This window comes from Xenopus tropicalis, chromosome 9 (genome assembly GCF_000004195.4).
Source record: "Xenopus tropicalis strain Nigerian chromosome 9, UCB_Xtro_10.0, whole genome shotgun sequence".
Classification (NCBI taxonomy): domain Eukaryota; kingdom Metazoa; phylum Chordata; class Amphibia; order Anura; family Pipidae; genus Xenopus; species Xenopus tropicalis.
The window spans coordinates 42,180,688-42,200,034 of NC_030685.2; the positions used below are offsets into that span (position 1 = coordinate 42,180,688).

The following is a 19,347-nucleotide window of genomic DNA, read 5'->3' on the forward strand; positions in this document are numbered from 1 at the left end:
GCACACATACCCGAATCCTGAAGTTGCCTAGGACTGGGGTATCGAGAGGTTAGTATCATCACCCCGTAATGCAATTATCATATTAAATATTAATAAGTAAACGCCTTGCCGTCCCCCGGATACATTTCTATTGTAATCCTTTCTGTGAAGCACCGGAGGTAGTCTGCACTGTAGGGTGAGTGGTTTGTACTTCTATCACTTCTATTTCACTGTTTGATTTTCTTACTCTATAACCTGAATGCAAACTGATACGCTAAACACAATAAAATTACTAATAATTAACATACAGTTTAAATTTTTTTGAAACTATATAACGCACTACAAATACAAATACATGGAGATACAGCGCCTTTATGACCCTACGTAGACTAACTATGTAAAAATTGGTCAACGAAATTAGCGTAAATTATATGTATACTACTAACAGTTCCCCGCGTCCTAAGAAAGAGAGCGGGTCATAATGTGATATGCGATGAAAGAATAGTGACACAGTGATAACGTTGTCCTGAAGTTCTTTATTATAAATATTGTGTACAACATTTAATTGCCTTGTAATTATGTTAAAGGGATTTTTATTCAATTTATTGTCTGCACCGTAATGTATACGTCATATTTGCACATCACTTGCTGGTTTCTCGCCACACTGGGTATTTAAGTTCTGTTGTTGTGTTTACGTGTAACTTTGAGAAAGGCTGCTGTTGTGGCCGAAACATCAGTTCTTGTATTTTACACCTAATAAATCACTGAATACTTTCATCATAAGTCCTGAGTGATGCGATCCATTTTTTTCGACTATATATATATATATATATATATAGATATATAGATATATATATATATATACAGGAAGTGAAGTGTCAGGTTAAAAACCCGCAGTATCCAATCAGTGTTTATACAACATTAACCCATTCAATAACATGTGCAAAGTGTAATCAAATACCAGGCACTTAAAAAATCCCCATATGATCAAAAATAAAATTATTATCAAACATCTAGACATATTAATACATAAACGAGGACATATCCCATATATATCAATGTAGTAAGCCACATGGCAAAGCTCATAGTGAAATATAATTTTAAAACACATATAAGTCAATCTATCAAGACACATGACAAAGTCACATGTCATGACTAAAAATTGAATTTATAAATATCACCATTAACTTCAATACTCATCTAAACTCATAATAGTGCATAAAATAGGACATATCACATATATATCAATGCGATAAGCCACATGGCACAACTCATAGTGAAATATAATTTTAAAACACATATGAGTCAATCTATCAAGACACATGACAAAGTCACATGTCATGTCTAGAAATTAAGATGATAAATATCACCATTAACTTTAATGCTCATACACATTAGCTATTACATATTAATAGGGAAAATAAGTTACCCACCCAAAGTTATAACATGATAAAAACTAGCGTGTTGTAAAAAGTTATTTCATTTTCTGAGTCAACATGTGCTAACACCGGGGGAATTCTCTCTCTTTCAACGTAAGCTGAAACTAAGAGATCACTTTAAGGTTTACTTTAAATCAGTCAAAAGATGTTATTGATTTTCTTGATGTTAGGATTTACCGTACACCTGTGGGGGTGGGGACCACACTGTTCCGTAAGAACACGGATCGGAACACTGTTTTGCATGCCCATAGCTTCCATCCACCTATGGTGATTAAATCTATTCCTTACACTCAATTCTTGAGAGTATTCAGGATTAATACAGATCCCATAACTGCACTTCAACAAGCTAATGAGATGCGGGACAGATTTCTTGAGAGGGGATACTCTATTAACTTTTTGAATGCTGAATTGAATAAGGCAAAAGAAAATCTACTTAAAGATTATCCTAGGGGCACACGGCCAGGAGACAAATCGGATCGGATGGTATTTGTGAGTGACTTCACACCGGGAAGCCATGATGTTGAAATTGCTATTAAAAAACATTGGCCAATTTTACAATTGGATTCGGGTTTGCCCTTTACTAACATGCTGCATGGATTATACTTGTCTGACTATTTTAGATCACGTAAGATCCCTAGGGGGTTCCGAGTGCGCAATGTAAAAAAATTGCTAAAGTAGACCAAGATTACAAAGATCGCAGGGTATATGGTTGGCTAATTGGCCGGGGGGAAGGGCTAAGGAAAACTAGACATTATACCAAGAGGGGAAGGGATTTCTCTACAGTAGACAGTTCGGGGGATTCCCCCTCATCTGATTCTGAGAATACCCACCCGGCTATAACATGTGCTGTACAGGAGGGGACCGGATTTCTTACTCGCAGTCAGGGTCATTTTTTAGGAGTAAACAAAGGAAAAGAAAACATACCCGGCGGTGTGGTGGTAAATCGAAGAGGCAGACCCCCCAAGAAACCGACACCGTAATTTTTAATTTGAGTCAACATGTGCTAACACCGGGGGAATTCTCTCTCCTCATACGTGGTCTGTCGTTTGTACCGGTAACTAAGAATAATCCCTTTAATTTGGAGGTTGATCTCTTTAGGTTTCAACGTAAGCTGAAACTAAGAGATCACTTTAAAGGTCTCTCAGACCAGGAGGTGCTACCTGCCACTGCAAAAAACAGAGGGAGCTGTGACCACATGTATGAGTGCTGAAACAACAAGGCTTAGTGAGAAGCCAAAGTGTGCCAGAAAGTGGTGAGCTGGTATCCCAGGAGGGGAGACACAGCAGGGCTGAGTGAATAGTCCGAGTGTTCACAAGTGTGAGAGTCACCGTGGATTTGTGAAAGTCATTGGGGATGGTGAGAAGCCCTGAAGAAGGGACAAATCATAAAACAGGTTTGATGAACAGCCATGTTTATTTTGAGAGGAGTGTGCACCAAATAAACTTGTGTTTTTGAGAGAAAAACATGATGTCACACGTTCCTGTCTCTTGTGCATACCTGCCTACCACAACTAATTCCCCCAAAAATTACATGAACAGGCAGACAGCATGTTCCATATGGTGTTCGGATGCGGGCACTAAGGAGCTTTTTAAGGGCTCTGTATGCAAAAGCTGAGTTGGCAGGTGAGAAATCCTTATGTGCTACAAACTTTGAAGCCCAATATGCATAGCTTTACCAAACTGTTCAGTAGACCTCAGGTATTCCTATTTGAGGTGATTTTACTCTGTATGCAAGAAATTGAATGAGATAAATGTTGCAAATTTCAACATTTTTAGGCAATTTTCTGAAATGTCAAAATAACTAATTTTAGGAAAGCTTTGCAGATTGGTACTTTGGTGTAGAAAGGACTCTTTACCCATGTTGGATCTGTCAGAATGTGTACTTCAGGGGTCACCCTACATTTCTGCAGCTTCTACCCCACACAAAGCTGCCATGTGTTTATGAAGGGTAAATGTAAGCCATGAATTTAGTGTGCACAAGGTATTCCCCAAAACCTATTCTTTCCAAAAATGTATAATTTTCTGGCATAAACCTTCTGTTAGTGGAATTTTGGGCCTTGAAATCTAAAGTATGCAGCTTTTTGGAACAGTGCTTTGGAAATTTGGTAGTGTACTACTGGGAGTTTTTGATCTATACAAGTGAGAAAACTATATATATTATACATTATTGATTGGCTCATTCAGAAGACATGGGACTTTTTTATTTTCGTGCATAAAATAATTTTTGTTTCTGGTATATGTGTTTATTTTATGGAAAATATGATTTTTTTTTTTTAATTTTTTAGACATTTAGAAGCCTTTATCTTGTTACAGAATTAGAATTACACACAAATTCTAAAAAAGGCTTAGGTTGTCCTGAAAAAAACAATATATTGTTTTCCTTGGTAAACTAAAATTGACAGGAACACATTGCTGCATCATACAAGTAGCCACCCCCGACATCTGTTGGATTCTTTACCTAAATTACAGATGTTACGAGTGATTCAGATAACAAGTGAAAAAGAGGAGAGGGAAAGAGCTCTTGATAATATGACAGCATGGTTCCTAGAGAGGGGGTATCTGATTCAACTTATCATGGATACCGTGACATGGGCTAACTCTTTGGAGTGGGAGTGCTATTGAGAAACACAGGGGTGGCACAGATGGATGACAATAAGGATCCTTTTTTATTTTATATGACTACATATTGTGCACGTACCCCATTGATTAAAAAATCTGTGTTCCCTAAACCAGGAAAACCACAGACTCAATGCCAAAACTATAGACCAATAGCACTACTAAACACAGATCTAAAAATTTATGCCAAAATCCTAGCACTAAGACTTAACAAAGTCCTACCCTCCCTAATTAACTACGATCAAGTAGGATTTGTACCAGGGAGGCAGGCCCCAGACAACACGAGAAAACTACATAGCCTCCTACATATTATCAAACGCCAAAAACTGCCTCTCACTAGATGCTGAGAAGGCATTCGACAGGATACGCTGGGGCTACATGACCTCCACACTGCAAAAATTTGGATTAGGTGCAAATGTTATAAAAGCAATTCTACCCCAAAACCAACGGCCAAAGTGGGTACCGGAGGAGCACTGTAGAACGCCTTCCAAATCCCAAATGGCACAAGGCAGGGATGTCCACTATCCCCATTAATCTTTGCCTTAATGGTTGAACCCCTAGCAATCAACATATGTCAAAACCAAACATCACAGGTATACCTACAAGGTCAGGAAACCATACTCTAGGGTTGTTTGCAGATTACATTATTCTTCAATAACAAATCCACAAACAACCCTCCCTAAGATAATGCTCGAATTCAACAAATTTTACCAAATATCCTGGTACAAAAAACAAAACTCAAGCCCTACCAATCAATATACCTGCCTCAGACATAACCAGATACAAACAAACATATCCATTTGACTGGAGGGAAACATACTTAACCTACCTAGGCATCAAACTCACAAAAGATCCAGAGTTACTATTTAAACACAACTACACTACACTCCAAAACCAACTACAAGCTGAATACACGAGATAGAAACCCCTACATATTTCCTGGCTGGGTAGGATCATTACCATAAAAATAAATATTCTTCCAAAAATCTTGTATTTATTTAGAACAATCCAAATTGTTCTCCCACCACGATACATAAAACTACTACAATACCAGATAAGTTTGGGCAGGGAAACATCCCCGAAGAGCAGCTAAAATTCTACAGCAACCGACCCTAAATGGTGGACTTGGACTACCATGTATACAAAACTACTACAAAGCATCTCTGCTAGATTCAGCAATCAAAATGGACACCTCGCAACACTACCAAAAATGGGTAGATCTAGAAACAGAGGAACTAAAGAACACAACACCAGTTCAACAGATCTGGACACAAGTCTACCAATTAATAAACTCTGGATTACAAATAAATCTACCCAAGAAGCCAAAGTGGCACTCCTCATGCATTTTCCGGACACCATTACCAGAGACAAAAAAAAAAACTCCTATTTCATATTTTAAATGCCACCACCACGATGATAGCAAGACATTGGAAACCAGGAGAACCTTACAATCTAAAAGAAATCTTGCAAGCCCTAGACAACAGAGCCACAATGGAACAAATGGCAGCCAAAAACGCAAACAAAATGGCAAGATATGAACAGATTTGGACCTCTTGGACAACCTTTAGGGAAAAGACTGCTTCCCTCTCTAAGTATCCTATACCAAACAACCCGCAACACCCACCAATGATGGGAGATGATAATAATGCCCCCCACCCACAACACCTAGCTATATCATCTCATCAGAAATGTTTTTATCTTTACCTATCTCTTCCCCTTTTCTTTTTTCCCTTTTCTATGATTGAGAATCTATACCTCCTTATATGCTTCAGCTGCCACTACACTTAAGCCTATAGAACCCTACATTTCCAGAGATAACAATGAAATATTATCACGCAGTGATTGAATATAGGGTCCTTTAAATGTCTGCCCATTGATTGTGTTTCAGATCTGCCGAGTGGTGGAAAGGTCTAAAGCCTCGTTTCGTACGATATTCGGCGCATGTATGGCAAGTCGGTGAGTCGATCGATATCGCAGGAGGCTGCTGATATTGGTCGACTCACCGATCGGGCCGATTAAAAGATTTTAATCGGGCGCCATAGAAGGCGTCTGAGCAAAATCTGCCGTCAGGGCTGAATCGGCAGAAGGAGGTAGAAATCCTATTGTTTCTACATCCTTATCTGCCGTTTCAGTCCTGAACGGTTAGTGGCAGATTGTACGATGATCTACAATTGCCACGTGTGTGGCCACCTTAAAGGTCTAAATAGCTCGCTATCTCTGAGCTGTTTTTTGTGAATTGATTTGTCCAATGAATGCTTAAATCTTCTATTTGATGTGGTTTTGCATGTATTGATGTGTCTCTATTTTTATGTTGTATAATTGTAGTATTAACTCATTTTGCTTTTTAAGTGATTTAGGACCTGGCAGGTATAGGTAACCTTGATGAACTATACATGATTGGGGGCCCCCCCCAATAGCCAGGGTAGTGAAGTTTCCAGACTAATCAGGTAGTAAAGTTAAGTTTCTAGACTAATCAGCCTGCGCAGCAAAATAAATAACTTTTTGTTTTTATGGGATTTTACTGTGAAAATATGATTTGCACCAGCACTTTCTGCATAACTTTGTAAATGCTATTTTTATTGTGTGTAATTATGACACTGTATATCTATAACAATTCTTCACGGTAATGTATATTTAAACCATGTATTTTACATGTATTATAACCTGTGGTTGTATGATTGGTGATTTTTATCACTCTAAAATGCAGATTTTTTTCTAGCACTGGACACTTTACAGCACTTTCACTTGCTTTCTGGCTTCTGCCATTTTTGGCACTTCACCTTGAGGTCCACTTCCTATTGATATGATGATTTTGGATATTTAAGGGTGTGTGGTATAAGCATAGTTGCCTTGAGAAAGGTCCCGATGTGGACCGAACCGGAACGTCGGCTGTTTATGCCGTTTTAAAAATACACATTTTTTTTCCCAAGAGAACTCGCTGTTGCTGGTCATTTCTACAGTATTTCATTTTCATTTTCTACAGTATATATATATATATATTGTGAGCTTATGCAGCACTTCCTACTTGACATTTGTCCACTCCACCATACAGCATAGGAAAGCCTTTTTAGCAAATACTTAAGTCACAAATCACAATATCTTGTTGCAGTTTCATATTAAACTTGGAGCAAAATTTGGTCCTGCTAGAATATTTATCTTAAAAACTTGTGTAGACATGCTTCAGTATTGATGGGTTTTTAATAGGTGTGTACATAAATGTGGGTGTGCCACTAAAAGTAGGCATGGCTTAATTTTGCCGCACGCACCGCATTACTTCCATGCCAGGTCTCCATAGAAAAACCATCTTCTGCTGCTTATGACACAGCATATTTCTAGGGAAATGCCATCATTCACAGAAAGGCCTTTGGGGTATAATAAATGATAAATTAGTCAATAGGCACCTACTATCTCTTGGGTACTACCCCTAACGGGGAAATGCGCATGTTCTGCAATTTTTCCAGTTTACCTTGAATTACATTGATGTGACCATTTTAAATCATTAGCTGGGATTTGAAAACCAAAAGAAATGACTGACTAGTTCTGTGCTGTCTGGGTATATCTTTAGGTAAAGAAGCATTGCGCTGACCGGAGTTATCGACTCTAGCTCTGGATTACTTTGCATTTGTCTTTCCAGCATTATTGAGGAACTTTTTGGTGCAGCGAAAAGCAGGATGCACCCTGTTACATATGGAACATTCCATGTGTAGCAGGACACAAAAAGCCAATGTATTTCCCTGCAGCATTTTTAAAGGACCAGTTCAGTGTAAAAATGAAACTGGGTTGACTGCGCAAAGTAAAAAATATTTCTAATATAGTTACAAAAATGTAATCTATAAAGACTGGAGTGGACAGATGCCTAACATAATAGCCAGACCCTACTTCTAACCTCTAAGTTAGTCAGTGACTTTTGGGGGGCCACATGGGATGTAACTGTTTAGTTTGTGAGCATGCAGGTCAGATTCAAATGCAAACTAACTGAACAGTTACGTCCCATATGCCCCCCCCCCCCCCCCAAGGAAGTAGGAAGTGGACTTCTGGCTATTATTATCTGCTCACTCCAGCCTTTACAGACTGCATTTTTGCTTAACTAACTATACAGAAAACTATCCCGGACTGAATTGTGGGTATTTTTCTCATAAAATGTTAGCTTATATGCAAAAGGTCTGTAGCCAGTTTGTAAAAGTTCTGGCTACAGGTCTGCGCCTGTCCTTGTCCTCCTCTTTTTACCTTTTTTTGAAACTCCTTTGCTGATGGCAAGAGAGACAATACAGTAAATCAACATATTCACATTTTTTCTTTGACTAATTTTGATAAATGTGTAGCACAAGGGTGTTGAGCCCTCATGCAGATTATGCTACTGCCTATGGGTAGTTTACAGTTAAACTTGGCAAGCTCGTCTAGAGTGGCTAATTGCTGTCTTGTGCTCCTTAAGTGAAGCCGGCCTATTCCCAAGAAATGTGCATTGGGTAAAATTGAGACAAAATATCTGGGATATGTAGTTGGTAATGGGCTGGTAAGACCTGTAGCAAACAAAGCAGGGACTCTCAAACATTACTCTACAATCTCTACCCCACTCACTTACCCGACAAAGAAAAAGTGCCCCAACAGAGCTGACAATTTAAAAAATGATTTAATATATCTTTTAACATAATTTGTACACCTGTACATTCTACTTGGTTTTTTGAAAGGTAAGTTTCCTTTGATGAAATCCATATCAGTACTCACTGGGATTACCCCTCCCAACTGCTCCCATAAGAAGGGCCCTTACCAAATATTTTAAAGACCAACCCCACCCCCTACCAGTGTCTTTTTGGGCCTTCTGCTTCCACTGAAAGCAAAATTTTCTTTTTAACCTTAGGAAAGCATTAGGTCTGCCCATAAGGTGTCCTAGGACCCGGGGGTTTTGGTCCACAGGACGTTTTCATTCCCCAAGCACAATACTTCATATCTTGGAGTCTTCTGTGTATTTGGCTCCTGGATCAGGTAGGACACTGGCGTGCAATATTTGTTGTTCCTTTTGGCTTTCTGTATTGCTGTTAGAGCGTTTGGTGGCAAGTGGCTGTCCCCCCATCCTTATGCCCTTCCAGCCTGCCCAAAAGGTGTCTGGTGGCAGTGGTGTATGTGGCCCCTATACCCCCCTTTAATTTTTACGGATGGGCCAGGGAGGTGGCAGTTACCTTATGGTCAGACAGTAAAGAGGCATAATTTGTTAGGGGCCTGAGCCTTACTGCCTCCTGTTACCTTTTCTTTGTTTCCAGTGCAAGTGATATGTTTTTCTTTTAAATGAATGAAAAGTTCATGGCCAGCTGCCTCCCTCAACAGACTTTCGTAAAGATTAGGTATTCTTTAAAAAAAAAAAAAAAAAATCCCTAGGTAATATCAGTGATTGTTGTTAACAGTAAGGTTGTTAACAGTTGACCATCATTATTTCTTACACACAGTTTAGCTTCCCAGTTTCCTCCCACTATTTCCCAAAGCTGCAAAATTCTAACACCCTTCAAAAGCATATACCTTTATAATACATAACACAGCTTATGCAAATACATAACACCCTATCAGTCTTTCATTTAGAATTGGATGCAAACTTGGGCCCTTGCAGGAGACACTAACACCAATTATTCTCTGTGTAAACTTAGCAGTTGCTTTTGGTTACCTGCCTGTAAAGACAAGACACCAGCTGAGTGTGATCAGAAAACCAGGTGAGCCCTCTGGTTGTGCTGGTAGTGGTTCCATCACTCTCTAACTTTGCTGCCCAGAATGCTGTTCCAGGAGCCCCTGGCAAGTAGTGCTGTTCTCAGTAATCATTTGAGGCCTGTATTTCTGGGATATGAACCTGGTGTTCTGTAACATGGTAACCTTTCACAAGCCTGATTCTACATTGGTGCTGAGCTCTAGCTAATTTATTTGATCATTTTAACCAGTAGCCATAAGGTTACTTGTCACTAGGCTAATACGCAATATGTTCCTATTCTGTTTTGCAGTGTGCCGAGTTCTGGTTATTTGCTTGCCTGAAGTATGTTGGTCACTGGGCTGACAGTGACAGTGTATTTCTATTTCTATAGGGATGAAAACATTCAGGGTTCCAACCCAAACAAATCCAGTAAATGCACTGGTCTGGTACAAACAGCAGGAATTTCTGAATCCTGCCTTTTACAATGATTGCTTAATTAGAAATGAAATTGCAGGTATTTAATATATACAGTGTTGGGGGGGCCTTGCCTTCAAGACTACCCAAGCTCAGCAGCCTCATGACTATAAGTCATTCTTTTGAAAGTATATATGACCAAGCATTGGCTTTTTATTCTAATCTAATGGTACAGTGTAGTTTACTATTCATAGCTTGGGCACTGAGGTTTGCCAGTGTACCCTGCCAGAAAGCAGTTTCTAGAGGATATGTTTCTTGCTCCTCCAATATGTTAAGGGTGTATACAGTCATCTGAAAAATATTAAAATGCATATTCTTATCTTAAAGATTGAATGCTTAACTAATGGTTAACTGTAACATGTGTAAGTGTCCTATCAAATAACCTTAACAAACTGGCATATATATATGCTATATATGCATTTATTTATTTATATATATAGACTTGCAAAGAATCGGCACTCACCAGTATCGGGCACAGGCTGGGTGCTGACAAAAATAATACATCAAACTCAACAGTAGAAAGCACTCACAGCTACAGCATCAATCAGGTCAGTGATTTATTTCAGCATACCATCTACGCGTTTCGATCACCACAGGATCGTCATCAGGATGATAGACAGGAAGTGAAGTGTCAGGTTAAAAACCCGCAGTATCCAATCAGTGTTTATACAACATTAACCCATTCAATAACATGTGCAAAGTGTAATCAAATACCAGGCACTTAAAAAATCCCCATATGATCAAAAATAAAATTATTATCAAATATCTAGACATATTAGTACATAAACTAGGACATATCCCATATATATCAATGTAGTAAGCCACATGGCAAAGCTCATAGTGAAATATAATTTTAAAACACATATAAGTCAATCAAGACACATGACAAAGTCACATGTCATGACTAAAAATTGAATTTATAAATATCACCATTAACTTCAATACTCATCTAAACTCATAATAGTGCATAAAATAGGACATATCCCATATATATCAATGCGATAAGCCACATGGCACAACTCATAGTGAAATATAATTTTAAAACACATATGAGTCAATCTATCAAGACACATGACAAAGTCACATGTCATGACTAAAGATTGAATTTATAAATATCACCATTAACTTCAATACTCATCTAAACTCATAATAGTGCATAAAATAGGACATATCCCATATATATCAATGCGATAAGACACATGGCACAACTCATAGTGAAATATAATTTTAAAACACATATGAGTCAATCTATCAAGACACATGACAAAGTCACATGTCATGTCTAGAAATTAAGATGATAAATATCACCATTAACTTTAATGCTCATACACATTAGCTATTACATATTAATAGGGAAAATAAGTTACCCACCCAAAGTTATAACGTGATAAAAACTAGCGTGTTGTAAAAAGTTATTTCATTTTCATAGTGAGATTTAGGAAATGTGAACAGATAAACGGACAAAAATTGTCCAATACTAATAAAAAACATTTCTTACAATCTTTATAAAGTTAAAAGCAGTCACACTTAAAAACATTTAAGGAAGTCACTACATAAAGACCAAGAAACATCACTTAGGATAGTGGATGATCAAAATAGCATCAAATATCTTAAATTAGGATCACGTTAATTAACTGACTTCAAATTACATAAACCAATCCTATCTAAAAAAATTGGACATAAGGCCATCATATAGGAAATACCCAGGGACACAACAGTCAGTTTATATAAAACAAGATAGTGATAACATCTCATTTAATCCCCTAGGGGCAATTGTGTCAAGTCTCCGGATCCATTGGGCCTCCCTCTGCAGCAGTAGCTTGGATCTGTCTCCACCCCGTGCAAGGGGGGGAATATGATCAATCAATATTGCTCTCAACATAGGCAGTGAATGTTTGCACTGTACAAAGTGTCGGGCCAGTGGAATATCTGATTTCCCAGATGCCAGGGCCAGACGAATCACCGACCTGTGATTGTTCATTCTTGTACGAAAAGCTGTGATGCATTTACCGATATAGTAAAGGCCACAAGGGCACATGATGCAGTATATCACATATTCCGAAATACATGTCAGTCTATGTCTAATCAGATACTTTTTCCCGGAGTGTGGATGAGCAAATGTCACTCCGGTGATCAGACAACCACAAGTTTTGCAATTACCACATCGATAACAACCAGGTTTGCTCTTCCTTAGCCATGTGTCTGGTATCTCCGGTTTTAAATCTGTCACCATAAGTATGTCACGAAGTGAACGTCCACGCCGATATGCACACACTGGAGGTGGCATGTTAGTAAAGGGCAAACCCGAATCCAATTGTAAAATTGGCCAATGTTTTTTAATAGCAATTTCAACATCATGGCTTCCCGGTGTGAAGTCACTCACAAATACCATCCGATCCGATTTGTCTCCTGGCCGTGTGCCCCTAGGATAATCTTTAAGTAGATTTTCTTTTGCCTTATTCAATTCAGCATTCAAAAAGTTAATAGAGTATCCCCTCTCAAGAAATCTGTCCTGCATCTCATTAGCTTGTTGAAGTGCAGTTATGGGATCTGTATTAATCCTGAATACTCTCAAGAATTGAGTGTAAGGAATAGATTTAATCACCATAGGTGGATGGAAGCTATGGGCATGCAAAACAGTGTTCCGATCCGTGTTCTTACGGAACAGTGTGGTCCCCACCCCCACAGGTGTACGGTAAATCCTAACATCAAGAAAATCAATAACATCTTTTGACTGATTTAAAGTAAACCTTAGAAGGATGGTTTTCACGGTGGGGACTTCACTAGAAATTATTACAGACAATGACCCACAACCAGTGTGAAAAGAATTTGAAGATTTCCTTCAACTAAAGGGCACCTTAAGTTAACACCTCAATACCATCCGCAGGAGGTATGGAACGTTTTAATCATACTTTAAAGAATGGCCTTAAGGTACATTTGCATGAATGCCTTTTGTTTAGAAAAGCTTTAATTACAGTCCTGTAGCACTACCGGTGAGCATCCCATAGTGCAACTGGGGAATCACCAGCAAAACGTATTAGGCTGTTATCTACAGGTGCCCCTAACACGTTTACGGCCACAAACAGAAGTCACTGAACCCCACCCAAAGGTTTTGAGCAAGGGTTAAAAACAAAAGCTTACAATAATTCAAAACAAAAAGCCAAGACAATTACCCTCAATGCTGGGCAATGGGTAAGAAAAAGAAATCCCTCAATCAGATCAAAATTTGATCCTATTTTATCTCATCCAATTCAGATTCATAGTCAGTTGGGACCAGTAACCTACAGATTGCATGATGGGTCTACTTGGCATGTGAGCAGTTTAGTCCCCATTCCTGAGCCCTCACAGGTGCAGGACGCTACCTCTAACTGGCATTTCTTGGATGATCCACCCAATCTGGTTGCACAGTCATTGGAATCAGCAGTTCAACTCGCCCCCAAATAATTTACCTAAGCATCTGGCTGATTATGTGCTTTATAATGTTTCCAGGTTTGAAACGTAATAGAAGGGGGAGAAATGTTATGTATATGGATAAGCTGTGTTATGTTTTATAAAGTTATATGCTTTTGAAAGATGTTAGAATGTTGCAACCTTGGGAAATAGTGGGAGGAGACTAGAAAGCTAGTTGATGTGCGTAAGAAATAAAGATGGTCAACAGTTAACAACCTGCCTGCATTACTGTACTGCATCACTGATATTAGAATGCTATTCACAATGGCAATATCATTTTTTTGTCAGGCAAAAATGCACATGATGCAGTAAAAATGCCACAAAATTGTGTGTGTATGCGTGTGTACAATTGGCAGCCTGCATGTTGTATCTGTATGTGAGAGCGATGTGTATAATATGCAAAGCCCCCCAATCCCCCAGAAATGTATGTGTGTATGTGCAAAGTGTATATTACTGTAAAAAGTTTGTGTTTGTGTGTGACTAACCTGGGTCAAGCTCACTTGAAATCTGGAGGAGGCAGAAGGGACACAGGAAGACTAGGAGGGCCGCCATAATTTTCTCTGATGCAGGTGGAAGATTCTGAGGGGGACAGACAATTGCACCCAAGGGCAACCTTGTTCTCCTACTTGTTGCCTAGGGTCCAGTGAACAAGTGGGTAATGAAGAGGCTTTAAAAAACTGCTCCCTACCTAGAAGTGCTGCAGAATGAAAAATCCTTGGCACTTAGAAACTTTTATCCACAAAACGATGCCACGCCCCTTTGACCTGCTCCGTGCTTACCTCTTTGGTAAAGACCGGGTCAAGGGAGGGCACATCACATCAGAGAGTGTTATTGAACGCTCTGCACTAAAAGAGCAGAGTTTCCATTTAAAAAAAGTTTTTTGCCACCCCTGGTAACTGGCCGCTCACTACTGCCTGAAGAAAAGTTCTTACCTTGCCTCATGCCAGAAGCAGCCCTGCCACAGAACATCGATTTTTTGTTCTGTGGCACTTAAAGGGTTAATTACATTTGCAAGTTTATGACTAAACATTTCATTTTTTATACAGAGTTTGCCCTAACTCTCATGCTGTTTTCTAACTTTGGTATAAGGATGTAAAAGGGCAATTTTCACTGATATATACTGTATACTGTGTATAAATATAATTCAGTTTGGCGAGATTCTTTAATAGGTCACTTAACATAATATAAACTATCTGTTGGGTAAAGGAATACTGTCATGTGAAAACATGTTTTTTTCAAACTGCATCAGTTAATAGAGCTTCTCCAGCAGAATCCTGCATTGAAATCCGTTTTACAGGTACAGATTTTTTTTATATTTAACTTTGAAATTTCACATGGGATTAGCCATATTCTTCATTTCCCAGGGTGCCACAAGCAGGGGACCTATGTTCTGATAAACTTAGGTCACATTTTACTGCTGAGCTGCAAGTTGGAGTGATATCACCCCCCTCCCAGCAGCCGATCAGCAGAACAATGGGAAGGCAGCAAGACTGCAGCTTCCAGTAAATACCAGAAAAGCAGTTCTAATGTGTAGCGTTGGCTCCTGAAAGCTCAGAATCAGGCACAATGCTGATTCCCATCAATATTATGACACGGAGTTAGCGCTAAAAAATGCCACCAAGTGTAAAAATTCTATAATAGTTTAATCAATCATTAAATCAATACAATAAGATACAAGTCATAAGTTAAAAAATTACAATAGATATAGTGATAATCATAAACAGTTCATTAAAACCTATAATGTTGGCCCTATCAGTTCATTAAAAAGTGAACTGAAAAAAATGGAGATGGTACAATATATACATTCATACAGAGTCATATTAAAAAGCTAAACATAATTAATACCAAAAAAGCATATACAAAAAGACATTTGGCTGGAGTTACAGATATATGATGGAGATAGATACTACCCAATAAATCAGAATAAATAAATCAATTCATAACAGACTGTTATAATAAGCCCAGATGGGGATTACCACATAGAGATTGAAAATGTAGATAGGTAATAGGTTAGTAGTGACTTCACTAATAATAAATAAGGAGATACACCAATATTACAAGTAAATGCGCTCCTAAACGTACACCAGTGCACACCTAAACATACACCAAATAGATATAGTAGGAAGAAAACCGTAGGCCCTCGTGTGTGTCCCCTACCAAGTAACGCTAATAGTAAAGGCAACACCCAGGGGCTACAGCAAGGATGCGCGCACCTCCTAAGCCTTAGCCTGCTAATGGCTGGATCCCCCACTCCCTGCAGATAGAAACAAAAATACCCCACGTCCCGGCCGGGAACTTACTCAGGTCACAGGTCACAGATATCTCGGCCCTCTACACCTCGATTGAACATAGTAGAGATGTGGAGGGCGTATTGCGTGTTTTGGAGAAATTCAATTTTCCTGAACGTAAACAGAGAGAATTTTTGAGGGAATAAATGCTTTTTATACTACGACATAATTATTTCAGGTTTGGAAAGGAGTTTTTTCTCCAAATTAGGGGTACGGCTATGGGAACTCGATTTGCGCCGAGCTATGCGAATTTATACCTTGGGGATTGGGAAGATAGATATATTTGGGGTCAGAATCGACCACCTGCCCTGAAGGTATATCGGCGCTATATTGATGATCTATTACTTATCTGGGATACGAAAATTGCCTCTTTAGATGACTTCTTTCTGACTCTTAATGATAATGATGACGGCCTACAATTTTCCCATAAGTCCAGTGAGGTTAGTATAGAATTTTTGGATTTGGAGATTTTTGTTCAGGATGGAAAACTTTGCACAAAAACCTTTTTTAAGGAGGTTGATAGGAACACGTATATACTTAATAGTAGCCATCACAAAGATACTTGGCTTAGGAATATACCTAGAAGTCAATTTACCAGAATACGCAGAAACTGTACTAATGATCATGATTTTTTGGAACAGAGTATTTTTCTATTTAGGAGATTCTTAGAAAAGAAGTATGATAAAGAACATCTCATTAAAGAGTTCGTTAAGGTAGCTGGTATTAATTTCTCCGTTTTTCTTCCCAGATTGGGTGAAGTGTATAGAGCTGACCAGATAGGATCCATTTCCTCACTCAAAAAGGTAGATATTCAGATGGAAAATATCCTAGATTGTTATTTAGAGAATGGGGATGTTATGGAGGTGTACTATAGACGTCAGTCAACCCCCAGAGATCGAAAGTTAAAACATCTTAAATCTAACAGGAATAAGGTATGGAGGGGGAAGGGACCAGCTGTATCCCAGGGGAAGGAACTTAAAACATTAGGGAAACGTAAATGTAAGAAATATTATGTCAACAAATTAGATAGTGTAGATGTGATACAATCCGCTGTCAATGAGCCGTCTGTGAAGTTTGGCGAGTTGGCCTTAGTGGTTCAGTATCACTATAAACTGTCTGATATGTTGTCTGTACTGGAGAAATACTGGCCCATTCTACTACATGATCCCTTTCTAAAAAATTGTCTAACCAAAGAACTACCAGTGATATATAAGAAAAATAAGACCCTTAAAGACATTCTAGCGCCCACTGTGTTGAAACAACATAGAAAAAATTCACATATTGATAGAGAGTCTATTTTGAATTATTTTCCTAGTACACTAGAAAAGGATGGAAAAAAGTATTCAACTTCTAGGGGTTGGCATGTATGTGGTAATTGTTCCCAGTGCAGTTTTTGTCCGAAGAAAATTTCTAGTATTAATTATTACAACTCAGAGAAAAAATATCTAATTAAGGGCCATATTTCCTGTTGGTCCCAATATGTAATTTATATAGTGGAATGTAGTTGTAATAGAAAATATGTGGGACGCACAATACGATCTTTTCGTACGAGGTTGTACGAACACATTCGGAAAATTAGGCTAGGGTCAACTGAAATACCACTGTATAGACACTTTAAGGATGTACATGCATCGGACGCCAGACATCTTAAGGCTTGGGCGATTGAACATGTGGAAACTGACTTTAGAGGGGGAGATAGACTCATGTCTTTAGACAAAAGAGAATCTTTCTGGATGTTTACATTAAATACATTCGAACCAGAGGGTTTCAATGAGCACTGGAACATTAAGTCATTTTTAAGTTAACCATCAGATGGCACTATTGTGTAGGGATTATTGTTTCATTGTTATCGTATTTTTATTTTTATATTTAATTTTTACTTTAAGGCTGTGGAGTGGTGTATATTCAGCCAGTATCGTTTTAATGTTTTTATGTTCTGGCTTATGTTTGCTAACTTAGTCCCATAGAAGCTATATGTGTACAGTTTGACATATACACCCAAGGGTTAAACTAAACAATACACCAGGGAGGCGCTGTTAATCATTGGGGGGGATATATAAGTGCGATCAGGTCCCTGTTTAGAGGCAATCCGTGACTAAGCGCAGGTGCGGGAAACGCGTCGGACTATTGAGACCTGTGAGGACCCGTAGCCCGGCATTTGGCCTAAAGCGGTGACGTCACCGCCAGAAGGTAACCGGCGGTACGCCGTGTGAAGGGGCTCGTTCCTCTCCGTGCCTCCACCCTGAGTAAGTTCCTAACTTATGACTTGTATCTTATTGTATTGATTTAATGATTGATTAAACTATTATAGAATTTTTACACTTGGTGGCATTTTTTAGCGCTAACTCAGTGTCATAATATTTACATATTCACTGTGGGGATTAGTTTGGAGGAAGGCGGCTATCTATGGGATTCCCATCAATATTACAACTAAAAAGAAATACATTTTATAGTTCAAGAATAAAATTTTAAATGTATAGTGCACATATGTCAAACACAAGGCCCGCGGACCAAATCCGGCCCACCTGGCTATTTTATGTGGCCCATGTGAGTGTGATCAATTACCAAGTGACGCTGTGAATGGCCTGACCTATCATTTTGACAAATTCCCAAACTGAAGTGGCACAATCATGAATTGGTCATGCTGATTGGTCAGGGTGAGGCATCACAGTGCCACAGGGTAATTGATCACGCTCTACACTCACTATAAGGTAAATTAATGTTATAAGTACAGAAATATTATTTTATTTGAAACACCTTTACACCTACAGCACATATGTTAATGTGTACAAAGCTTCTCTCATTTACACACAGTGCTAATACTTAGAAGTGCAGGCCAAGAAATATGCGGATTTTCACTGGACTGTTTTGCTTACAGTTTGCTTTGGGCTTGTTATTATTTTCAAAACATGATTAATGCATAAGGATGGCGTGTGATATGGTGTTTCAGGGTGAGGCAGCATCTATCCTTAAGACTTAATAAAAAATTTGGCCTGCTACTTACCCTGTGTTTTACATTTTAGCGCCCATATGTGATTGAGTTTGACACGCCTGTGAATTATTTGCTGTGTAACCAGTGTAATTTAGAAATAAAAAGTACACCATAAAAATCATGAAATCATTCTGGGGGTATAGTTTTCCTTTAAAGGGGTCATTTACAAAATAGAAGGCAGGATGCAAAGTGCAAAAATTGGTGCAGTCCTCTGATGCTACAAGGTGTTACAGTTGTGTATTATAATGGGAAGCACTTACTTGTCCCCTAAATCTTGCCTTATGCAGACACGCAATTTAGAGAGATATGATGAACAGACGGTCAAATACAGACAGACCCTGGGCAAAAGTGCTGTCATGCACATCTGCACTGAGTCTTGTCAATTACCTCTTTGGTCATCAACCATATCATTTTGACTGAGATTAGAATATATTATCTA

The 19,347-nt window shown here is 38.6% G+C and overlaps 1 protein-coding gene across 1 annotated transcript in view; it reads left to right on the forward strand.

Moving 5' to 3' along the window:
* card11 (caspase recruitment domain family member 11) overlaps positions 1-19,347 on the forward strand; it is a 719,724-nt gene that overhangs the window by 24,135 nt on the left and 676,242 nt on the right. The gene's annotated exons all lie outside the window — the stretch shown is intronic.